A 26,643-nucleotide genomic window follows, 5' to 3' on the forward strand; every position below is an offset into this window, starting at 1 on the left:
AGCTGCTTTCAACTGAAAAGCCTTTCCTTCAAGTAATGCAGACATTATCAGAATCTGAATGCTATGTTAATAATTTTTTTACAGACAAATCCCATAATCAATGATATAAAAATCAGAAATGAGTGGCTTGCCAGACTTTCACACAAACAGTAAAAAAGAGAGGGGGCACTGATCCTCTGTTGAGTATGAAAAGCCCACTAAAACTTGTCGGACTTACAATAAATCTTCTTATAGGTAAGAGTGTGGGTGCTACAACCAAAGGACCCATTGTCCTGTGCACACAATAGCTGTGCTTCATGTATCTTCTTATACAGACATACGTATAAGGCCCTCTGTACCCGTGGATTTTTTTAATCCATGGATGCAACCATTCACTGCTTGAAAATATTAAAAAATATATTCTAAAAAGCAAACCTTGATTTTGCTATTTTATATAAGGAACATCATTTTACTATGGCATTGTATTAACAGGACCTGAGCATCCATGAATTTTGGTATCCGGAGGAGTGGGGCCTGGAAACAAATTCCAATGGAGACCAAGGGCCCAGTGTACTAGAACTGGGTAGTGGCTCAAACTGGATCTTTGTCCCTCATAGCCCTAAATTTAGAATTCAGACTTGGTAATCTAGTAATTCTGGATTTGGATGCCATCATCACTCGGCTTAACCAAGAGCTCAAATGAATCACTAGAAATAAAACATCAATCCTACTACAAGTAAAGCAGGCATGCTTCCATTAAGAAAGGAACCCAGGCATGGGCCCCCACAGCAAGAGATTTTCTAGAAATATCTAAAAAGCCCATATTAGAATTGGCTGTTTTTACCCAACATGAACAGGGATCATGATCTATCCATACACCCTGCTCTTATGCTGCTGCAGAACAGGTACAACAAGGAAAAGTTCTCAGCTGGTCATGAGCTGGAAGTCAGACTGAAGAAAGAAAGAAGACCAACTCCAATGAATTGATCCTGGGGTTTTCTGCAATAGCCCCTCTGCTTGAGGTGCACCCAAATGGTGGCTTTTTGATGAAGCTATGGAGTGTGGGTGGAATAAGACAGATGTCTTCCAGCAAGCTTACCCGCCTGATTTCTTATAAGACATATTCTTCTACCTCTTTGACCTAGACTGAAACATTTCTCTCTCTTTCGCTTTGATAGTATCATTTTAATTGTTATTTATTTTTATATTTTATTGTACTATATTGCTGTTTTTATTGCTGTGATTTGTACTTGTATACTGTATATTGTATTGGGCTGCAATCCTGCCTCGATCCACCTGGGAGAGGCGGAAAAATAGAAATATTTTTTTTATTATTTATTTATTATTACTGCACTCGGGTAGGAAATAATCTCTGATTTACTGTGCCCTTCACTTGCTCATCTATTTATCCTCCATCGGTCACTACAGGTTTGTTACCTGATCACTGCTTGTGTCACTACCGGTACTAATAGCCAACCTGCCCTCTATCACTCTACAGATGGGATGTTAACAATACTATTAATGTTCTGAGATATTTTCATGCAGGTCTTCATGGAGAAAATAAATTATGTACACAATAAAACACAAAACACAAAAGGCCTCTGACTGAATCAGTAACAAATCATAAATGCAGGTGTATTATGCTGTACCATTAAACAATGTATGTCTGTTTATATACACATAAGAAAAAAACCTTACATGACACATTTGGTTCAATATGTATCAACAAGTTACTGAAGTTTAGAAAAAAACAACTGCATTATATAACTGCATTATGCAAATTTATCTGGGGAAAAAAAACCACAATTCATTAAACCTGGGGATCAATAAACAAAGATCACAGCAACTTGCATTTTGGACTTGCATTCACAGAGAATAAATTGTGTGGGTATACCGGTTGTTAAAGGCTGAAATGTTGTATAGTAAACAGCGAGAGGTCCCTAAGTAAAAGGATCCATGCAGCTAAGTAAGAGGGACAGGGTGTGTTAGTTTTCAGGAATACAGAACCACATCCAACAACATATTGGTGGGATAGCTTTGAGGGAACTAGCCACGGTGCTGAACTCAACCCTCATGACAGGTTTGACACTTTAAACAGCTTCTTTATGCTCAAAACCTAGACTAGATTCACCACTACCACTGATATGGCGACTACCGTTGTATGCCTTCAAGTCGTTTCTGACTTATGGCAATCTATCATGAGGTTTTATTGGCAAGACTTGTTCAGATAAGGTTTGCCCTGAGGCTGAGAGCATGTGACTTGTCCAAAGTTGTCCAGTGGGTTTCCATGGCCAAGCTGGGGATCGAACCCTAGTCTCCAGAGTCATAGTCCAATATTCAAACCACTGCGCAAAGCTGACTAGTTCCCTCAAAGCTATCCCAGCAATATATCATAAGATGCCATACTCCTGAAAAGTAGCACACCCTGTCCCTCATAATGAGCTTCGTGGATCCTTTTATTTAGGGATCGCTCTCTGTTCATCACCAACTGCCATTGATGGAATGCTGCTTGCACTTTGGCCTCAAAGAGTTTTGAACTCCAGTCCTTAGTTATGCTTGCTGGAGCTGAGGGGAGTTCTAAAGCAAAACATCTGGAGAGAAGAGAGAACAGATTGGAAACAAACAATAAACATCAAAATACCTAGAAAGCCAAAAATTCTGCACCCCTTTAATTTTATTTATTTATTTAGGTATTTATATCCCGCCCTTCAGCTTTAGTCCAAATTTCATAGAATCTTAGAGTTGGAAGAGGACACAAGGACCATATAGTCCAACGCAGGGGTAGGCAACCTTTTTGAGCCGGGGGCCGGGTTGGTGTCCCTCAGACAACTGGGGGGCCGAAGCCGGGGGGTGGAGCTTCCACCCCCGGGGGCGGGGCCGCGTGTCGGGGGTGGAGCTTCCACCCCCAGGGCGGAGCTTCCACCCCCAGGGGCCAGGCCACCTCCTCTTTGCCGGCCCCTGATGGGGCCCCAGGCCCTGTCAGAGGCCAGGAAAGAGCCGGCGGGGACTGCCAGCGCTGGAGGCCTCCCCGTCTTTGCTGGCCCCTGATGCCAGGGCCCCGCTGCCGCCGTAGGAGCCCTCTGGGAGGCCCGCTGCCGTCGCAGGAGCCCTCCTGGAGGGCCCAAGGGACAGCAACTGGCCTCCCAGGGGCCCGCTGCCGCTGCTGGAGCCCTCCTAAAGGGCCCCAGTGACGGCAACTGGCCTCCCAGGGGCCCGCTGCCGCCGCCGGAGCCCTCCTAGAGGACCCCAGCGAAGGCAACTGGCCTCCCAGGGGCCTGCTGCCGCCGCCGGAGCCCTCCTGGAGGGCCCAAGGGACAGCAACTGGACTCCCAGGGGCCCGCTGCCGCCGCCGGAGCCCTCCTGGAGGACCCCAGCAAAGGCAACGGGCCTCTGGGAGGCCCGCTGCCATCGCAGGAGCCCTCCTGGAGGGCCCCAGCGACGGCAACTGGCCTCCCGGGGCCTGCTGCCGCCGCCGGAGCCCTCCCGGAGGGACCCTGCGACGGCAACGGGCCTCCCAGGGGCCCGCTGCCGCCGTCAGAGCCCTGCTGGAGGCCCCAGCGAAGGCAACGGGCCTCCCAGGGGCCCGCTGCCGCTGTCGGAGCCCTTCTGGAGGGCCCAGCGATGGCAACGGGCCTCCCACGGGCCCGCTGCTGCCGTCGGAGCCCTCCTGGAGGGCCCCAGCGATGGCAACGGGCCTCCCAGAGGCCCATTGCGGCTGCTGGAGCCCCGTTTCAGGGCTCCAGAAAGCCGCAGCGGGCCTCTTAATGGGCACCGCCATTTTGCCCTTCAAAATGGCGGCGATTTCGGCAGTGGGAGGGACCGGGGCTGGCGGAAAGGCACCCGCGGGCCAGATCCGGCCCGCGGGCCGGAGGTTGCCAACCCCTGGTCCAAACCGTTACCTTACAGGAAAACCAAACTATAACACTCTCTTTAAGGTCCTTGGAAAGTCAACTGCCATCTGAGGCTACATCTGTACTGTAGAAATAATGCAGTTTGACCCCACTTTAACTGTCATTGGTCCATCCTATAGAATCCTGGGATTTGTAGTTTGTTGTGGCCAGAGCTCTAAGGCAGAAAAGGCTAAATACCTCACAAGTTTACAAATCCCAGAATTCCATAAAACTGACTCATGGCAGTCAAAGGGGTGTTAAACTGCATTTTTACTGCAGTGCAGGTGCAGCCTGAGACAGTCTATTCTATTCTATTCTATTCTATTCTATTCTATTCTTAAATAGCTCTAAAAAGTCTTTCCAATGTTTAGGTGGAATTTATGTTCATGTAATTAGAATCCATTGGTTTGTGTTCTAGTCTCTGGGGCAGCAGAAAACAAGCTAGCTCCATCTTCTAAATGACATCCCTTCAGATATTTAAATATTACCATTATTTCACCTAATAGGTTTGTTTGCCATTTGCAGCCAGAGATACATCATGGGATTTCCTCCAGGAGATTATGAGAAGCTTCCTGACAGTGAACCTAATGCCCCATGGAAATATCTAAACCAACACCACCACTACTGTAAAGCTAAAAACAAGAAGGCAGTCAAATTGCCAGTTGTCTGTACAAACTTTACTGCTTTTATGATTAGGAGTAGGGAAAAAGTTCCCAAATTTATATTTCTATTTAAAAACAAAAAACAAAACCCTGCTGTGAACATGATCTTCTAGAACAAGAATAGTACCATTCATAACTGATCTAATACTATTTTATTTAGGTTGACATGCTGAAATAAAACGTTTTATTGAGTCATTGATGTTTCACTGAATTTTCAATATAGCTACAGTCAATTGCACAAGATATTGAATGCTAAATGTTATATAAGAGGAGGAAAGGTTTCCCCAATTCAAGAAATGTGTTGTTGTTGTTGTTATGTGCCTTCATATTGTTTCTGACTTATGTAAAACTTAAGGTGAACCTACCATGGGATTATCTGGGGCTGAGAGTGTGCTTCATCTGAGGTCACCCAGCGGGTTTCCATGGTCCTCAGTGGTTTTCCATGGCTGAACGTGGAACTTAACCCTGATCACCAGAGCTGTGGTCCAATGCTCAAGCCATTACATCATGATAGCTCTCAAGGCAACAAATATCCCATTAAAATTTGGCTATTATGAAGAACTCGCGATGCTAATAAACAAAATTATCATATATGTTTTGTTAAGCACCGCTGAAAAATTGCAAATGGTTTAAAAATCTGAAGTCATATCAGGTAACAAAATGAGAAGCAGCTACTATTTTTCTCTAAGTTTCTCATCATCCAGTTCTGGATAAACTCTCGTTTATGCCCCCGGCAGTTAAGTTAACATCCTGTTCCTATTCAGAGAGCTTGGAAAGTTTCCATAATGCAAAATAAGCCATCTCTTCTTATAAATGACCAACCCTATAAGCTCTCACTAAGCAAAACAATTAATCAGGAATACAAACAATCTGATTGGAACACCAAATATACTCTTTTAATATGTAGTGTTTACACTTTATGTTCCCCAAATGCAAACCCCAAATTTGTCCAAGCTGCTATGGTGATATTTATTTTCCCCTTAAAGGCAGTCCATTTCTGTTATTTTAATAAATAGTTTAAAATGTGTGTATACAATATACTACATAATGGACACATACATTTTCCCACAAAGGCATGTTCTTCAGATGAGATCTTACCGTCTTCCCAGAATTTTTTTTTCAAAGTCATTATATATTCATCACCCCATGTAATAGTTGCACAAATCTTAATGTAGGTATCTATGGGCCCATACAGACAGGCAAAAATAAAGCTGCTTCAGGTCACTTTGGAGGTATGCTGTTTAAATGACACACACGTCTTAAGAAGCCAGAAGCTGTGCCAAAGCTGTGCTCCAGTCCTTAGAACTGGAGTGTGGCTTTGGTGGGGCTTCTGGCCACTGAGGACGCATCCATCACTTAAACAGCATACCTCCAAAGTGACCTGAAGCAGCTTTATTTTGGCCTGTCCGTATGGGCTCAATATGACCTTTCCTTTTGGAAAGAGAGTCCACATTCTGTGAAGAGATTAGGAACCCTGTACCCATCTATTTAAAAATAAATCCCACTGAATGTCTGGATGTAAGCTTCATTAGATAGCAGCTAAAACCATGTTTTCTGCCACACTTCACACATTAAGTCATGAGTAACTAGAACAAGCACTTGATTCTGAAATAAAAATTTATTCTAAGAGACATCTCTAGCGATTGTGTAGTCAATAGCAGCATTGACTTCATTGCCTTAATTCAGGCTGCAAAATACAAAAATCAGAATGGAAGAAAATACCTGCACATTAGGGGTTTGCAAACAGCAATATTTTTGTTGAATCTGGCCATAGAGGTAAAGTTCTGTAGCCCTTCACAAAACAATATATTGAACACTGGGTCAAGGAAACAAAAGGCAGCCTGCACTCCACCCCTAGCTCAAGATTTTATAAGCAAATTGTTTATGGAAAAAAAGAAAGTGAGAGAGAACAGTAAAGGCTTCCATAAGAGACAGCTCTTCCTGAAATGCTGTTACATACTTCTCAAAAGTACATAACAGCCCATTAAACTCATTTAGCATTTTATATATAACAGCCCATTTAGCATTTTTAAAAGCTGCTATTGTTTCATATTTATCATAAACTTATTCAAAGCATGCAGAGGAGCCTAGGTTTCAATAAAATAGAAACATTCCCAATTTCATTTCCTCCCCTTTCTGACAGCATTATTCAACTTTTTAAATCATTCTTTTTATTTTATAACAGGGGTTTTTGGCCACTCACCACTGAGTTTAAAGCCTTAACTGTACTTGTGGAGAACGACAGTAAGTTGTGTTCTCGGCTTAAAAGGAACCAGAATTTAATACATTAGGATTTAAGATAGACAACCCTGCAATTTAAAAAAACCAGCTGTAGACTTCTAATCACACTATTGCACCTAGTGCTAGCCAAAAATGGTGTAAATGACAGTACAAATGAAATATGTTTGTACCCCACACACAAATTCTATTTTGTGGTGTCAATGGATAAGCTAACAGGAAAACTCTCTTCAGTTCGGTAGTCTTTAGTAATGTGCAAAAAAGGGCTATGGGACAGAACAGCCAAGCAGAAGAAAAGCAAGGAGACAGACAAAAATAGCAATTGTTAGCAAGTGCCATACACAATATAAGATCTATCTAGAACACTTCCAAAGAAAGTGGAAGCAAGAAGCAAGATATATCCAAATAGTTGTGCAGTATTTTGGTAAAATTTGTTTTGCATATGCAAAAGATGGCCACCATCTTTGACAAAACAAGGGGGAGAGCTGTCTTACCTTACAATGTGAAAACCCAAATCCAGATCCCTTGACTCTCAGCAAAGGACTCGCAACGAGAGAGGAAGGACTCACACTAAGCACAGCTCCTTAAAAGGATCTTGCGGCCACTCTAAAAGAAGTGATCCACCACAGCACCTGCAGCTTCATGTCCCCCTCCTTTTGGAAGAGATGCACTTGCCCAGAGAAAGGGAGGGATCCTACTGAAGTTGGGCTCCTTGAAAAGTGGCATGCCCAATTTTGAAGATTTTTGCTCTGCCTCCCATCACCAGTAGAAAACACACACAAACCTCTCACGGGGACGGAATGTTTTGTTGTGTGTGTGTGTTTTAAAGGATCATCCTAAGCTAACGGCATGATAGCTTCAAATCAGCCCCATCATTATAGAACTTCTAAATTAAGGATGCAACCTTGTACCTATTATCTGAATAGGTAAAGCTTCATTACATCGAACAAAATGCACTTCCATCTGGCTCTCCTAAGTAATTTTAGAAGCTTATTTGTGGAAGTGGGTGTTTGGCGGACATGCGTATTACTTCAATTATCAGTCACCACACAGGCTAGATCCAGATCAAGTCTTACTTAGAGGAGAGTCACTGAAATTGATGGGATTTAACTTAGCTTAAATCAAAATTAAAATCCATCTGTGTGATAATAAATGTTTACCTCACCCTTCCATTTAAGAATTTGTAGCTTTTGCAATATTTCAGGTATGTTTTATTAAAACACCATCCATTCCATTTAGTTATCCTGACTTTGTGTTTGTGTGAGTGTGGGCAGATGCAAATTTGTGTGAGTATGCACATGCAAGAACTGTGCTTCCCCATTTTAAAAAAAACTGGTTTTCAGTTATCTTTACAGTTTTTATGAGGGACTCAACGTAAGTACAGCAGTGAATGGCATAGTAGTTTGAATGTTGGACTACAACTCTGGAGACCAGGGTTTGAGTCCCAGCACAGCCATGAAAGCAATGGCAAACCTCCTCTGAACAAATCCTACTTCCTCTGAACAAATCCTGCCAAGCAAACCCCATGGTAGGGTCACCTTAAGTCAGAAATGACCTGAAGGCACACAACACACACAACCACAGAGCTGATGCCCAGCCAGTCTTCAAAGGCTCCTTTTAACTTGGATATCCTCATTACAAGATCTGACTAATATTCCATTTGCAGACCCACTTAGGCATGCACATTTTGACATCAGGAAAGCACCTGCTTATGTTCAAGTACACATGTACAATTATGACTGTGCTGTCAGAAAGCAGCTGCAAGGCAAGCGCAAGGCACACAAAATAACATCTATAATCTGTTGGAGCACCGAAAGAGCTTCCTCAAAGGCCTTGGAAACAATTATAAAGTGGTAGAGAAAATTACAGGGCTCCTTTTAACACTTCATTTGGAACACTGTGCATTTAGGTCATTTTCCAATTCAGTTCAGGATAGCGATTTTCGGGCGGAGGGGGGGTTCCACTCATTCATGCCTTAGAATTATATAAAGGTGGTCAGATGAGCAGTTGTCATCTTTTTTAAAATTGTTAATTGAAATAAAAGTGTTACAATAACACTATTTTCTTTATCCCCATACATTCCGCCCCGCACCCTCAGAACTTCTGGGTAGCAATTACTTAGGGTTCCTGGGGCCAAACTCTCCTCTACAACGAGGAGGACGTATTCCATCGTTGCCCCGACCCTTTGGAACACGCTGCCCACAGAGCTCCGCTCGGCCACCTCCCTGGCTCAGTTTAGAAGGGATTTAAAAACCCTTCTATTCCAAACTGCATTCCCCGAGTGAAGACCTGGATGGCCTCCCTCTCTTTGCTGACGGCAAGTCGGATGGCTGACCTGGGGGTTTTTATGATTGTTTTAATTTGTTTTAATGTATGTACTGATTTTACTATGTACTATGTAATGTATGTACTGTTTACTACAGTGGTACCCCGGGATACGAATGCGCCGCCTTACGAAATTTCCGGGTTACGAAAAAAATCCATTTAAAAACATTTTTCCGGGTTACGAAGGTTATTTCGGGTTACGAAAAAAAATTTGGTGCTTTTCGGCGCGATTTCACACGGAATAGCGGCTTTCGCTATTAGCGCCTAAGGGCATTTCGGCTAGCGAAAGTTTCCGGGTTACGAAAGCGGCGGCGGAACGAATTAATTTCGTAACCCGGGGTACCACTGTATGTTGTTCACTGCCCTGATCAATGGAAGGGCGGTATATAAATAAGTTTTATTCATTTATTATTATTATTATTATGGAGGCCTAAATACCCTAAAGGTAAAAGATCCTCTCTGTTCTTGGAACCTAAGCAGGGTCAGCCCTGGTTAGTTCTTCGACAGGAGACCACTATAGTAATAGAATGCCATGCACTAAATATCACGAGAGATGTGTTTCCACAGCACCTGTGTCTTTTATAGGGAAATAGCTCATTTCATTATTCCATATTAGAAATAACAGGGGGATAGAGGGGGAGGTTTTGACCTTTCCAAAAATCAAGACTGAGAATTCTGTGCATTTTTCATTACTTTTCACATTTCTGAGAATTTTGCAACAAATTCACCAAACTTTTTTCCTATATAAAACAGAAACACCTTTGTACAAAAACATGTATTTTGCACAAAATAGTTATTTTTGCACACACACAAAATCTGCACCAAAATTTCAGGAATAAAAGTCTCAAAATATTAAAAAAAAACCTTGCAGCAGAAGACAGCTTTGCTAGTGATAACCTTGCTCACGAAGAAGGAGAAACATTCTTTCAATCCCATTCTCTAGTTTTTAGCATGGCTTCAGAGCTATTGCCACTAGGATAGATACATACCTGTATTCCAGCTTCAAGAGTCTAAATATGTGAACCATCAGAGGTGCTGATGATTACTGTATGGGCTGAATACCACTGAAGAAACCTGTGCATTTAACTTAAGACTAGATGCAAATATGCAAGTTGCTGCTTCTTTGCATTTCCAAACAAGGGGACCCATCACATTGTCTTTTAATAATGGGTTTTGCTAAAGGTATCTGGTTCATCAAGATCCTATACTTAATCTATAGATTGATTTTAACCACAGACCTCAATGGATCTAAACATTATATTAGCATGCATTCAGGCAGGTAGATAGGCAGGTAGCTGGCTGACTGTGCTTGTAATTTATTTATTTGATTTATATCCTGCTCAAAGCAGCTTATAATATAAATTAAAACAGTGTATCTAAAACAATATATTTGTTATTGCTTTGTATTATCCCCCCTGTTGTAAGCCGCCCGAATTCCCAGTGATTGGGCGGGATATAAATAAATCCTATTATTATTATTATTATTATTATTATAGATTTCCAATGTTTTCATAAGCCATTTATCAGTTGTTGGGAGTTCAGAATCTCTCCATTTTAATACAAATGTAAACAAAATTAATACATGATTGTTTAGTATATAAGCAGAGTGAAAGAACAGAATTCATATTTAAAAAGCAGGGAGGGGAAAAAAAAGGTAATTTACTTTCTAAGGAGTAAATTGCCTTAATGATTTATTCGATGGGATAGAAGAAACAATGGAAACAGTAGCTGATAAACTAGGTAATTGTTATCTGTACGAGTTTGTAATATAATAATAATAATATGGGGAGGGGAATGCTTTGTAACAAATTTAAAATGGAACCAACTGGATGTGTTAATAGAAGTCAATGTGTTATTTTGTTTAAAGTGGTAACTTATAAAAACAAAACAAAACAATAAAACGATATGGATTTCAACAGTTTTCACAAGCATTAAACTATGGATTCAGTTAAAACGCTGCTTTTAAATCATTAATATTAAAGCAATTAAAACACTTAATATTAAAACAATATATATTTCTTGTTTTATTTAGTGTGTGTGTGTGTGTGTGTGTGTGTGTGTGTGTGTGTGTGCTCCCTCTCCCCTAAATGTTTACCATCTAGTGAGTGAAAAATTCTGGGGACCCTGAAACTTTTTATGAATGTATAGTTGATCATAAAAATATATCGTCTCAATATTGGCTTCCAGCTTGATCCCTATGGATCAAAACGGCCTCTTTATTTTATGACAACTAGGTCTCGTTGTACAAGGGATGCTACCATTCAAAGTATTCAAAGAAGAAAGAAGGCCACAGACTTCTCAAATGATTCTCAAACCTTATCACCACAGGTTTGAAGGGGAATTGCAAACTGTGTGAAAGGTGTGTGATGTGTTCTCATTTTAGTTCCTCTCTCCCTTTTATGCAAGAGTTCAGGCCTGCTATTTTAACCTCGCTGTTAAATAACAACCTTTAAAAATAGTTTTTCTAAGTAATTTGTAATATAACTCCCAAACCAACTACTCAGATAAAATCTAAAATATTCAAATTCACAGAACAACATCAACAGATAGTTAAAACATTTTGGAAAACAATAATATTATCACAGGGCATAAGTTTTGCAAAACAGTTATAATTAGCATTGCTGCCATTGTTTTCAATCTTTCAAATTTGCTTTGAATATCTTACAAGGGGAGAGGCCTTAATAACAATTGTATTTCTTGCTTCTTCACATGCTAGCTCCATGCCAGGCTATTAATATCTTGTCGATGATGAAAACCTCCAGCTAAAACTGAGGTCCATGATGAAAATGCAGTGCAAAACTTCAACACACAAGGAAATAGTGCTTAAGGTTAAGCACACTGACCTCAGAAAGCATTCGTGCAAATTTCATAACCACTCAAGGCAAATATGAAGCAAATACAGAGTATTTCCACTTCCAAACCACTAAACACAGATTGAGCTAAATAAATCAATACACAGAGTGACAAAGAAGTAAATTGCTCCAGTACGAAACCAGTACTTGACATGGCGCAGGTGAGCTATGCTAAATAGTGGGGGAGTATCTTGGAATGCTATCTAAAAACAAGTTCTCTCTTTAAAACTTAACATTATATGGTTTATGATCAGTGTGTACTACTTAAACCCACTGGTGTTTAGTCATAAACTATCATTTGCAAATATGTAATTCCTTTAGTGTTCACAAATTCAGTATTACTTCACCAGTGGGAGGTTTAATTTTTAACACACATAGACACACGGGTCTAATGATCAAGTTTCATGTGCAGGAATATACATAGTAAGGAAGAAACTGAAGCTTTTATACTGAATTGGACAAGGAGCCTGCTCACAAATGCCATATTAGGTGTACAATTAAATGTATTATATTAGATGCATAAGAAGCCTGTCAACCTACCAGCGGCAGGAAAGATAAGAGTCATATAAGAAAGGAATGCAGAACATACAGTCCTTCAAATGGTGTTAGAATGTAATTCCCATCAGCCCTAGCCAGTACAGCCAAAGATTTGTTTGAACAACAGCTGAGGGCTACATATTCCAGATTGTTGATATAAGGGGTATCATTTTTCAAACAATTTAGCAGAGGCAAATTGTACTACCAATTGCATGGCCCTCCATAGCTTTGCCAGGCCCATCCTCCAATAGCTAAGCAGTAGCACATTAGAAGATCCTTCTGCATCATACCAGAACAGTATCCATCTCAGCATCTTAAGGAGTACCTCTGTGACAGTATTATGAGCCCTGGAGTCTAGGCAAGCAAAAAAATGGGCACTGTTTTGTAGTATGGTATACTACAAGTTGAAAATCTGGAAATGGACCTTTCACAAATATCTATCTCAAATAAATTTGTAACATTGAACCAAGTGGGTACCCAGAAATGCAACTGGTAAGACAGACAAAGAACTGAGGGCCAATACACATGTTTACACATTTCCTCTTGCTCCTGTTGTGGCTCACGACAAAAGACCAACTCATTCCTTTTCCACAGGCTCACAGATGCATCACCCCGGCTCTAACCTTAGTTTCTTCACAGAATCACTCTTGGCTTTTTTGTCAGCATTTTCTAAGCAACAGTAGGATTTCCATGATTCTGCTTCTCATGCCGTACTTTCCCTCTACCCTTCCATTCTCATTTTGCACAATCCTCAGAAACCCTATAATGGATTCTCAAACTACCACTTTCATCTATGTTTCTCCTTAATAAAATGTCACCTGGACATATACATATATTCTCTGTAGAGTTCTACCATGTCTTCCCTTAATCATATCTTCCAATATTGTGCACCAAACTAAATAATACACTTAGCATGTTTTTATAAGATATGCTCTCTCAGGTAGCAAAAGACAGTGGTTTGTCATAGCATGTGATTCTGCTCTTGCATTCAGAAAACTTTGGTCAGTCGAAAGAAAACTTAGCTAATCATATATAAAGTAACACTTAAAAAAGGGTGGTGTAGGATTGTGGTGATTGTATCTACAGCTTTTTTAAAAAGGGTTTTTTCCCCCAGTTACAATCTGTTGTGGAAATCCTGGAGATCTCTTATGGAACCCTAGACTTCCAGGGATCCCTGGTTGAACCCTGGACCAGACTGAGATGGTGGTTAAACTGAGCATACCCTGGCTATCTGGATTCAAAATTGTATTCACCTTTTTCCACCTGTTATCCCCATGACTGCCTATGTATTAATAACTATTGCAGAAGGCACTCAGGGTGTACCCAGACATGGGGTACTCATAAGTACAGTCGCCCCTCCATTTTCGCAGGGGATCTGTTCGATTCTGTGGTAAATAATAAGTACACAAACCACACTCTCTTTTCTATTTGTGACATATAGTTGTTAATGAGCATATCGGTGGGATCCCTGCCTACCATCAGAAAGGTCTGAGTCCAAATTGCTTTCTCAAACAGGCTGTAGACAAGTGTTTACAAAACCTCCCTGCCTAGTTGTGCTGACAGAGAAAGAAAATTAATAACACTAACTTTTCAAATTGTTTCCACTGAATAGAAAGGCTGCTTGAAAAATGAATTTCTCAGCTTCCAAATTATGCTGTGCTTCCAAATAATCTCCACTCATCCCCAGTTCTCTGACTTTGCAGAATATTACCTTTTCACCATACACATAGCGAAAAAGGCTTATGCAGCCACAGCTTTGGAAATTTAGAGTCATTGAATAAAAAGGCCTCCTAATCAAATTTGTCTCTTGGTGTATCACACGGCTGAAGCCACTGCCTGCCTCTGTGTCATCTGCCTGGTTTTCTTAAGAGTTTACCTTGCTGACTCCAACCTTATCTCTGCTTCTCTAGCCTTCTTTAAAACAAAAGTTTGTGTATATTTTGCTTTCACTCTAGTAATGCTACTCATAGACACCCATGCCATTACATTTCCAAATTTCTAATTACTTTATTTTAAAGCACCACCTTATATTAAACAAGAGTTTCCAGAAGCACATAAGCTCTGCTCTAGGGATGCCATGCCTCATACCGCTCTACACTTAACTATATCACAAAAAGCTTAGTTAGCGTCTCATATGGCATAACATGTCTGACGCAGGAGGAGTAAGTGAAGATTAAAATCACATGGCAGTGACACCCGGTGAAAGCTCATTTAGCTGATTTAGTGTCTTCCACCATTAGAAATAATTAATAATTAAAGAAGGATATAACACAAAATGAACACAATTTGCTAAGATAGCAGGGCATTTCAGAATAAAGCAAGAGCATAGTTGTCAATTAGTGTACTACTCAGCATTTTATGTAAATTTTGGAATTTCTAAGAAGTACCTAGGAGTATTTCTACTCCAGATTTAGTATGAACACAATCCAAAATAGTATACTCCCACTGCATAAAGAGTTCCTTTTGTTAGGAAGATTCATCTATTATATATTCTACGCCTAATGAAATGTAGTGAGAAATGACGTATCAAAGATTTTGCAGACTGAATTGGATGGGATGGGGGAGAGGAAACACTGAAAGTAACAAAAATTAGAAAATTTTAAACTAAATGTACACACATGTATCTGAGACTTGAACTCCAGCTCCAAGCCAAAAGATATTTACTTTTTAAATTGAAATTACACCAAGATTTTTTTTTTGTACCATTAGAGTTGTTTAACTTACATGGTCACTTATAGTAAAAGTTTTGTTCTGGAAAATACACAAAGGAAAACAGCAATTGGTACAAGGCCACAGAACTACCCTGAATTACTTCTTACATTATAAAAGTTCTCATTCAAACCCCCACTGAATTCAACATCTTAGATGGATGTGAAATTAAATGGAAGCTTTCCTAGAGATGGGCTACACAAAAGGTGACATTCAAACTACAATAGGTAATCATCCTAGAATTGTGTGGACTACAGTGACCTTCAAAATAGCTGGTCTAAATTATCCAAGTCATACATACAAGTCAGGAATGTGTAAAACAATTATAAATTACTTTTCTTCATACAGTACATACCCAGTAATTGAAAACATACAGGAAGAGATGTAGTGTTATATATTCGTAAAAGTGAATCCTCCTCTTGTAAAGATAGCAAGATATTTATTGTTGAGAGGTATGAGGAAATAAAGAGTACAGCCTCTCTTAACATCCCAGGTGCTATGACCTTTTTACACTCCAGAAAAGCAAAACAGATCTAAGGGGGGGGGGGGAATCACTCAAGGCAAGTAGAGAAGAGTTATTCCCCTTCTGGGTTCAAAGAAGACAAGTGGTGCCACACTGAATTTAACATTAGATGCATTTTTTTTTTGCAAAACAGAAGCTGCCATTTGGTGGAGGAGTACAGAATATGTTATCAAAACTATGCATTCCACTCTTTGCACATCCCCTACGTTGTGTCCCCTTCTCCTTATAGCAAATGGGGATGGGGGAAGAAGAGGAACTCCTTTCCACTGTTAAAGCAACCTGGTTGGAGTTCTCTGACCAAATATACAGTCGGCCCTTCTTATACACGGATTTTTTTATACATGGATTCAAGCATCCATGGTTTGAAAATGTTCCAAAAAAGTATAAATTTCAAATATCAAACCTTGATTTTCCATTTTTTATAAGGGACACCATTTTACTGTCATTATATTTAATGGGACTTGAGCATCCACAGATTTTGTTATCCACAGGGGATCGTGGAACCAAACTCCAGCATATAACAAGGGTTCACTGTATTTTTCTGTTTCAGTTCAGCATAAATCCCATGGTGGGAAATCCTAGGATCCTATAACTGAACCATACAATGACTTGTTACATGTCTCAGATACAATGCATTCTCTGAGTATGGCTCACCTCACCTCCCCCAAAAAAGAAAGCACTATAAGACTGTAAATGAAGAAACAATCACATTACAGGATATTCCTCATAGAAGCAAGCAGTTATCAAAGCTGCTGCTACCATTCACAGAAACTGATTCAATCTATACTTCAATTATGCCTTGAATTTCTTATTAGCACCAAAGCTCATTACCTCAACAATTCGGTATTCGAAGGCTCTTTGAGGAGAAGAAAGGAGAGAAAGATCCCTGGTGTGCTGAGGAGCACTGGCTTTATTTTTTAAAAGAATATTTATTGAAATGCATGCAACCACATTAGGAAACAAGCCAAGCTGTTCTGATTAAAGCTCCCACACTCAAGCATTGCTAAACAGAAACAAATGGCCCTCTGAGCTCTTTTTCTAGGAAAATGCTTTAGTCTCCATTATACCAAACAGGCTGGAGTGGAAATACTTTAAAAAAAAAATATACAGAGTAACAAAATGCTCATTATTGCCATGGACAGAATGGAAAGATGGTCAAGGAGAAGTCAAGTTTGTTCCAAGGGTAAGGCAAGAACTCTGAACAAATCTTGCCAAGAAAGCCCCATCATAGGGTCGCCATAAATTGGAAATGACTTGAGGGCACACAAGGACAAGATGGAAAGAAAAGTGAATGTAACACCTCTCTATGGACTCTTACATCTTGAAGCCCATGGAGTTCTCCTGAGTGGAAATCCTCATGCAGCCCCCTCCCTCAATGGTCAGAGCCAAATGGCAAGGCTTGCCCCCATTACAACCATGTCTCTCAAGTTCAACTTCTCTGCACAGATGTGAATGGCATAGGACCATGCAAAGGTACATACACAGGAATGCCACTAAGATGGGTATCAGGCCTAGCATTGCACATAGTGATTCCAGTTTGTTTTGCATGTGAAGAAGATTTTTCCCCCTCTTCATTACTTGCTTTCTTATGTAGAAAAGGATTAGCTGCTCCTATCCTATTCTGCCTTAGCCTTTTATTTATAAGTCATGTTAGAAAGGAAGAAAGTGGAGTGTGACACATAGGTTGCTTCCACACTGCAGAATTCATGCAGCTTGATACTGCTTTAACTGTCATGGCTCCGTTTTATGGAATCCTGGGATTTGCAGATTGATGTGGCACCAGAGCTCTCTGAGAGAGAAGGCTAGATATCTCATAAAACTATCAATCCCAGAATTCCATAGGATTGAGCCGTGGCAGTTAAAGTGATGTAGGTGCAGCCCTAGTTGCTGAAATCCTGTTAGCCCTGAGTAGAGTAGACCTATTGAATCAATTGCTGAATGGTGAGTCAACAGCTGAATAAATACAATTGCTTCAATAGGTTCATTCCGGTCAGGCACAACAATAGGATTTGAGCCACTGTTTTTTTCTTTCCATTACATAGAAATATAAATTGCACTGTGTTCAAAATAGAGATGTTTCTTTTTAAAAATAAAATAAAGACACACACTTAGCTTCTTGGATATATTTTTACACTTCAGTCCAGAGAAGCTTTCAGTAGTTTTTGAGTACTTGATTTTTAAAGGGGGGGGGGGAACTGAGTGCAAATCCCCACTGAGCTATGGAGTTTTGCTAGGCAACCTTGACCTAGCATACCCAGCCTAATCTACCTCACAGAATGGCTGCAAAACTAGAATGGAGATTTATGCTGCCTTGAACCAGTGAAAGAAAGGTGAACAAGGATAATGGCTCTCTCAGGATGCTGCCCTCATGCAGCTCAATGCTACTCATGAGCCACATGTAGGCAAATGTTGAAGAAGTGGGGACCCCTTTGCCCGCATCCTTGTAAAACAGGAAGAGTTAATATGTTGCCCTTCAGACTCTGCCTAATTCAAAAATATATGCTGATCTGGGATCTGGTCACGATAATCTGCCTGAGTAAACAGAGAAACCCTTCAGCTGGAAAGAGAAGCTAGATATTGGTGAGCACACACAGTATGTGGCTTCAAGCTAAAATCAATGAGGTTGTTCCCATTAATGAGAATCCTACATGAGAATGAAAGATACAAAGCTCAATAGCAAAACCAGACGTGTGCTCTGTTACCTAAATAAATAAATAAATGGAGATGAGATCCTCACCACAAAAAAGCATTAATAAGTATTGTCAAAATGTGCCAAAAGCACCAATGAGTGGGGAATTACCTTAATAAAAGACTTGGCCTTGATCTTGTAGAGTTTTTACTGATGGGCCTTCTGTCCCAAATCCATTATACCAAGAAGAGAAAGGAAAAACAAAGAGGATGCAAAGAGAGTAACCTTAAACCATATAGTTTTCAGTCTCACACATCATGCTTTTTAGTTTTAAAAGTGGATGAAGTTATGGTTACTAGGAGAATATGCTTTTTGTGAGCTCACGTCCAAAACAACCTAACACGAACCTCTTGGACTAATGTACTGATTCAACTTAGCATTTGGTGGACACTGCAGTTTCCACCATTTAAATATTTTGGGAGTTATATGCATGTATGAAAACACTCCATTCTATTTTTCCATTAATCTGTTTATGACATATTAAAGCAGTTGTATTTAGGAATGTATTTAAAAAAACATTACAGATTAAGGCAGAAATAGAAGGAGAAGGAAGGAAATATATATGGAAAAATAACAGAATGGAAACAGACAGATTCCCTCATCCCGACTCAAAGCAAGACAGTTGAGGAGGTGACAAATGTTTCACCCACTGAAGTCATCCATCTTCTCCCAAATTTCAGCCCTATGCGCTGTTTAAAATTCACCCATATTTTCTCTTGTAAAATGATTTCACCGATTTACTGTTTTTAGATGATGGGATTATGCCAGTTTCACTTTGTGTCACATTTTAATTTTTTTGCATTCAAAATTTTTCAATGTCTAGTTCTTTTCATTCTGAACATGCAATAAATTATAATCAAAATGAATAATTATCACTCATACTATTTAAAACAAGAGACAGCTAGAATAGTAGAGCAAACCCACATAACAATAATTGGGGGGGAGGGGGGGATCCACACATCTCTCCCTTCATGTACTCCAAACATCAACCTGTGACCATTTTGTGCATAATAATACTCATGTCAGTGAGGAACCCTACCCCCTCCAAAACAAAACAAAACAAAACAAAATCCTCACATATAAACCCAATATATAACATTGTCATAACGCAATTTAAAATATAGATTATGGTCCATGAAGTCCTTCACAACTTGGAACCATGCTATCTATAAGCCTAAATGGCATTTCAGCTCTTTGAGAACCCTTTCTCACAGTCCCACAACCAGTAGCAGAGATTCTTTTTTCAGGAATCTGAGACAGGACCTTCTCAGGGTCTACTCTCAAGTTCTGGACCACCAGAGGCCCAGCTAACTTTATTTCTGTTGTCTTTTTACTGGGCAAGAAAAAATCATTTTTATTCAGATAGGCTTTCACTCTGATTTCTGCACTGATGCCAAATTTAATTTATGTGTATTGTTTATTTTTTATCAATATTTTAAATTGTTTTAATTAATTTGTGTTTACGTTTTAATTATGGACTTATTTTTTGTCTGCACCTCATTATTGTTAGTTCATTGAACACTGTTTTTAGTGAAAAGACAGAGTATTTGTTAAATAAGTATTTATAAAACTTGTCCATGGCCAAAATACCGACAAAACTCATATATTCATACCCACCCACCTCCCCAAAAGTCTTTCTGATAATTCACTTAATTTGACATGTATTGCTTTTTTTCATTAGCTACTTTTTCCAACCAACATCTATTGTCTGTTGAAAAACCCAAACTGCCTTAGCTTAGGGTCTGACAGTGTAAAGAGAACCTCTGTACTTTCAGATGCAAGTGGATCTTGATACAAAATACGTTATATAAATTTAAAAACCTGAATCTAGTAATTAGAGTAAAACAGGGGAAAGGACTAAATTTGATTTGGAACCAAGTTAATGGAACAGATATCCCTGGATAAAAGGTGTACAGTTTAATATGCTATGATCTGGGGATAATGAGTTCTTGAAATTAAGCATTCTAAGAGTATCAATTAAAATAGAAAATTAGCACAGAAACCTCTGTGAGCTATCTCTACTTCATTTATTTGGCTGCAACCCATAACGGATTGAAAAAGTTACGGAAAATGGATCACATTGTTCCCGTCTGTCTAAAATCAGTCACCTCCCAACTGCAGATCTTTGAACAGTAGCTTATTATGTAAAAGTGAGACATGCATCACAGTAAAAGAGAAAAACACAGCCCATGAACCAGGACCATTAAGTGTTCAATGTTCAGAACATCTTCAAAGCAGATTATCTTTTTGCTGAACTACAGAGCCAGATTCAAAGACATATCCATGTTAGTCTGGATTGTTATTCAAAGGGATATTGTAGCACTTTTGAGAATGAGAGAAAGAAATTTGTAGCATAAGCTTTCATAGACTGAGTCTTCTTCATGAGATATAAAGCCAAAACGCAACACTTACAATAATTATTGAAATTATCAGCATTAATGAGCATGAATATTCATAGCACTGTACAAAATAGAGCTTTCAGCACTGAATTATGATTGCATGCCTTAATAGTAATATTGGCATCGTGAATCTTGGGAGTAAACAATGCAAAAAATGTCTGTACTTTCATTCAAAATATTATATGGAGTAAGTTATGTATAATCTCCCACCTGCTTGTACTTGCTATGTAATGTTTCTCAGTAAATAATTATTTGCTCAGATTTCATTCCAGAATGAAAAGTGAGCTGGTTTAGAACCAGAGTCAAGGCTATCTCATGTTGGCTCAAGCTCAACAAAGCCAAACTGAAGGCACATCTGTGATCAGGAATTATTTTGTGCAACGCCACAAACTGTGCATGCTTACAATGGTCCCTACAGGCACTCACACTCTGCCTTCAGCTTTCCAGATGGTGAATGGAGTGCTCCCGGGACCAATCAAGATGCCCCCACCCCATTTGTATTGCCTTATATAAGCCATCAGAGACTTACTGCATTTAGAGAAGAATTTCCTTGTGAGTTGACCCATGCCTCTTTGTTGCTTACATCAGCAGATGACAGAATGGGTTCAAGCCTGAGAGGGGGTCCTCTTCTTGCACCCTTCCCTCTCCTTGCACAGGTTAAACATATAGAGGTGATGTTTCTGTGTGACCTAAACATGCATCTCAAAACCTCATCCAGATCTTTCCTCTGTTTGGCCAAAGAATACAAGGCCAATGTTCCCTGTAATGGCCTAATATGATACCTTTATCACATCCATGTAAACACAGCCATACACATTACTAGTCTAGCAAGCGCTGGAAGATACAGGGCAGAGGATTCCATCCATCCTTCAGCAACCAAAAACGTTTCTAAGCTGAACACAAAGTAAGGCTCACTAGGTCTCACTGTTAGGCACTGGGGACAGATGTAGGAATTGACTGCCTCCAGTTTCACCAGACTACTCACTCAGCTTCATGAAATCCATGCACTTGTCTGCATGCAGTTCCTTGTCACCTCTGTGTACTAGGCTAGGACTTACCGGTGAATAGAAGACTGCTCTATATTTACAACAGGAAGTTATTGTGGGGAAAAATAGGGCAGCTATCTTCCCGAGGGATTTCTTCCACATACCTGCTTTAAGCTCAGGATAAGCTGTTTCCAGCTCTCTGGGTTGTTTTTTCCCCCTGTATTTAATTTGTTTTAACAAATATTTTGTATTAAGACATATTGTAGATAATAAAAATTAGCAATGCTTTTCACTGCAGAGGTGGTTACTAACATCCTATTCTTTTAAACTTTTAAAAAATAAAACTAAAATACAGATAGATTTGTTTTGTTTTGTTTTTTAGAGATTTTTTTGGGGGGGATGAACTGTCGTTTTTGTTTTAAACCAACAGTTTGTTTTTGTTGTTTGTTTGTTTTGCATTAATGTGTAGGAGAATATCAATATAGGACAAAACCAGAAAATTAAGTAGTAAAATGCAGTTTAGATGTTGTGGTCTCTAGCTTAAATAATAATTTTTCTTTAAAAAGTGCTCTTTGAAAACAAATCACTTTGCACTTAGATCAACTAAGGATTTATTTCTGAATTAATACTTGCACTACAAAATAAAGTAAAATAAAACAAGCATCTGACACTGGATATTGGTCTAAAAATAAACAATTGCCAATATTTTAACAGTTAAAGTTAGAATGTTTAAATTCAGTTACCGTTGTTCCAGTAAGAGAGATGGAAAATAGTAATAATAGCCAGATTAATTTCTCCTTTCTCAATGAAATAACTATATCTGAGGGTTTATTGTCTCTGACATTGTTTTTATTTGGTATTGTTTTGGTATTTGGTTTGTTGTCATGTTTTGTTAATAAAAAAACTAGGGAAAATGTGAATAATCAATTAAAAAAAAACAGTATTTTCTTTAAAAAGTCATCTGTTTTAATCCAAACCAACCCAGTTTAAACCAGCCAACCCTGGTCAGCTTCAGTCTTGGGTCATGACGTTAGGCTATGTAACTGTACAGCACTGTGGTGGAGGTGGCCTGAGCATACATTCTATATCCTCAGCATATATATCTTCATTTTATTCTTGCACGAAGAAGTTTTGCACATTTTTGATGATTTTCACAATGTGAAACATCTTTTTTGGGAGGTAAAAAAATTCATTTGCCTAAAATATATATATCTTAATTTTGTGCCAAAAAACAAACAAACAAAACAACAAAACAATAAAACAGGCAAAAGAAAAAAAAGGTGCCAAAAATGGACATCATTGCATAAATTTATTTTTTGCAAAGTTTCAAAGTGTGCAAAGCCTTACAGGAGTTGACCATTTGCATGACAGGGCTGTCAGCGCGTTGAGATTTTTTTCTCATCAAGGAAAAGGACATTATCAACTATTGTTCACATTCCTACTATGCTCTGACAACAAATTTCTCAAAATGCAACAAATGTGTGTTGGTGCTACATGTAACACATCTCCAGAATCTGGACAAGTCATTTTTTGCACTTCTCTGGACGGCTAGTGGCCATGTTAGCAGTGAGATTCTGGGCAATGTAGTCCAAGAAAAGGGATTTTCTTCATCCATCTCAGAAATATCTGTGGTATCACCCAAAGGTGTGAGAGAAGCACTGGCGATGCACTCTGTGGAGAATAAAACATGGTGGTGGCATTCTCTAACAGTGCACTTAAATCAACCAAAAGATGAATAAGAAAGAGGCCAAATGAAGTACGTCACATAAGTCACATAGACAGCTTCAATTACACCACAGTATGCCAATGCATCACTTATCCACTTCAGTCCCTGCATTATCTGCACTGATGAATAGTTATAATTCCAAGCTATCCTTTCAAGCTGTAAGGGATAGATTCAGAAGCTTATTCCCCACACACATACACACACATTCAACACGTTTGATTCTTCAACTCTGAGCCAATTTACTACTCCAGGTGTTAGAAGAGCTTAGAGATCTCCTCTTTTTATGTATAACCAGATTAGCTCTTTTTTTTTATCAAGCATATGCAGTAATGACCCTGAAACAAAGGAAAATGTGTTCCTTTTCAAGAAAGTCTAGTCTGAATGTTTCATAATTCAAATCTATCACAGTCGGCCAGATTGCCAATGGAGAAGTACACAGTAAAAAGAAAAGGTCACAGGACACTCTTACACAATGGCAACAACCATGAACAATTAACTGTTTGAGTCCCTGATCAAGTTTCTTGTCTTATTAACAGCATTTATCTGGTAAGAGTTTATTATTTTTAAGAGTTCAGAGCTGTACATAATGCATGAATCATTTTTTCAAAAGCATGAAACAGCAAATGTTCTACTTAAAAACAGCAATTATAACTCACGATTAACATTCATAAAAAAACCCCTAATGGCTTGTTTAATAACAAACCAGATGTACAGTATCAGAGAGCACACATCAGTATCACAAGCTTTGGGTTTAAAATAAGGCTTCTATTCTCAGAAATAATTCATCCTCTTCAAAGATCATCCAAAGTGGTGAGGGAAATATTTTTAAACGTTTGTAGTGAAATCTGTCTATTATCCAAGATATACAAGGCAAAAATTCTCAGTCGATTTGATTTTATACAGTGAACGCTTTGTCCTGATATGACATCTTCAGACATTTTACACCATGGTTTGTACGAGCCATAAGAAACAACATAATTCTCTGTTGAAGTGCACCCTGTGGTTAAAGCTGGCAGGTCTGATTAGTGAGCCTTTTTCTCTGTCAACAAAACTAACTTGCTACTAATACACTAAAAGGACATGAAGGTTACCTACAAAGGCATTTCTGGCATGTGGGTTTGGAAGAAAAGAGAGATGGGGGCAGGGGTGGAGAGGAATGGAATCAGATTTGCCAGCTTCCAGATGCTGAGCCATCCTCTAAGTCTGTCTACCAACTAGGGCTCCTCTCTCCGTCATATATCATCTGATCATTCTCCTTGATCATGTGATTTTGACATGAATGCCTTCAGAAGTAAACTAGTTTTTGCTTATGTAATTTGGGGGCTACTGCTTTCAAAAGGATATTCATTGAGGCCATATCAGTAGTAATTAAACTTCCTTTGAGATTCAGTCTATGGCAGCCTTATAACTTAACCTGCATAGAATGTTTAGCAACCCCATGATCTAATGATATCACACACATACACAATAACAGAAGACAGAACTGATCTCCTTTTGTGGGTAACCAAGGTTCCCTCTGTGAATATCTCCATTTCCTTTCATACTAAAGCTTGGTACTCTAAGGAGTGCATGCTTCACCAGTGAATGATCTGAAAATGACATCCTATGAAGCAAGGATGGTCAAGTGTGGTGTACCTATGGCACACGTGCCACTGGTGGTACTCAGAGCCCTCTCTGTGGTCACGTGTGCTGTCACCCCAGCACAGAGTTTGCCAGAGTTTGTTACTGGAAAGCCAGAGGGAATTGGCACTTCGTGATAAATATGTGGGTTCTGGGTTGCAGTTTGGGCGCTCGGTCTCTAAAAGGCTCACCATCACTGAGCTAAACTAACATTCAGACAGTTGAAGCTGTGGAGCATCCAACCGCCTCCCAAGAATCCCCCACTGGGGATTTTTTAGAACCTACCCTATGTCCCTGAGACATGTTGACTTTTGCATGAATTGGATCCTGCCTTACCCCTCATCCTCCCATTCTCTGCTGACCCCTTTTTGCTCTTCTGCTGGCATATCTGAAGCCATCAGACCAGTTCTGCCAACTGCAATATAAAAAATATTTGCAATTTTCCCATTCTAGACAAGAAAATTCAGAACACACTGAGTCAGTGTGCCAAGAAACCAATAAATCCTGGAAGATTTCTACATTTATGTTTGGGAGGAGCATTGGGGTTTTGGGGTTTTTTAATTGTATTTAAAAATTGTATGTGATTTTATCTTGATGTTCCTGTAATCCGCTTTTATTCTTTCGAGAAAAAGCAGAATATAAATAAATACTATTATTACTGTTTTGGTTTAAGACCATAAATAAATTACAATTGTTGTTATTATTATTATTATTACACATATGTGCATTATGCACATTGCTGTGGATTTTCACACTTTCACATAGGACTTCATCACTCGGGGAAAATTGAGGGGAGCAACAAATCATTTTCGGTATTTCCCTGTGAATGATTTGTTGCTGTTTATTGCCTCTTTATTGCCTGTTTAATAGCAATGTCATGTGAAAATCTTAATTGCAAATTTACGTTTTGCCTGGGATAATCACTGTTTAAACCCCTAATTTTGGCCAATTCCCCCCATGTCAAAAATGCCAACCGTTCGAAACCATGGGAATGGTTTCGACAGCCACAGACAGACAAATAATGTACATTTCTGTGGATTCCCTCAGATATTCTGATAATAACTGCAAAGCTTTTTTATGTGGAGTTTAAAGAGTTTTTTGGGGGAGGGGGGCATGAAAAGCCCAAACTACCAAGAACTGCATGTGTTTGGATCATGTTCTATTCAACTGGAATGAGGAGTATTTTAAACATGTAGACTAGCCCCTAGTTTAAGATACTAGAGACTGCCAAGCTCATGGTGAGAATGCTAGTCACACATACACCCCAAAATAATGATGTTCCATTCTTGGCCCCCGTCCCGTACACAAGGTTTTAGTTACACAGGTGATGAACAATGAAGACATTGTCCCCAAACACACCCACACAAAATATGCCCACCCCAATGAAATTTTTCCTCAATCCCCACATTGGTAGCATAACAGCAACTTAAAACTTTAGCTGGGCATTCAGAAATACAGGGTAGGAATCCAAAGAAAAAGGTCTGGCAAAGTTATCAAGAGAATGTGAA

The 26,643-nt window shown here is 39.4% G+C and overlaps 1 protein-coding gene across 16 annotated transcripts in view; it reads right to left on the reverse strand.

Moving 5' to 3' along the window:
- PLCB4 (phospholipase C beta 4) overlaps positions 1–26,643 on the reverse strand; it is a 214,531-nt gene that overhangs the window by 149,140 nt on the left and 38,748 nt on the right. The window contains exon 1 of one of the 16 annotated variants that reach the window (XM_089519290.1): positions 18,516–18,568. The exons of 14 other annotated variants lie outside the window; for them this stretch is intronic. The gene's annotated coding sequence lies outside the window, so the exon portion shown is untranslated. Of the gene's footprint in view, positions 1–7,263; positions 7,286–18,515; positions 18,569–26,643 lie in introns of those variants that run through there. One more of the 16 variants, XM_089519292.1, reaches the window with a different exon arrangement.

The sequence above is a fragment of the Sceloporus occidentalis genome, unplaced genomic scaffold, assembly GCF_023333645.1.
Source record: "Sceloporus occidentalis isolate IW3139 unplaced genomic scaffold, rSceOcc1.0.p SCAF_4, whole genome shotgun sequence".
Classification (NCBI taxonomy): Eukaryota; Metazoa; Chordata; class Lepidosauria; order Squamata; family Phrynosomatidae; genus Sceloporus; species Sceloporus occidentalis.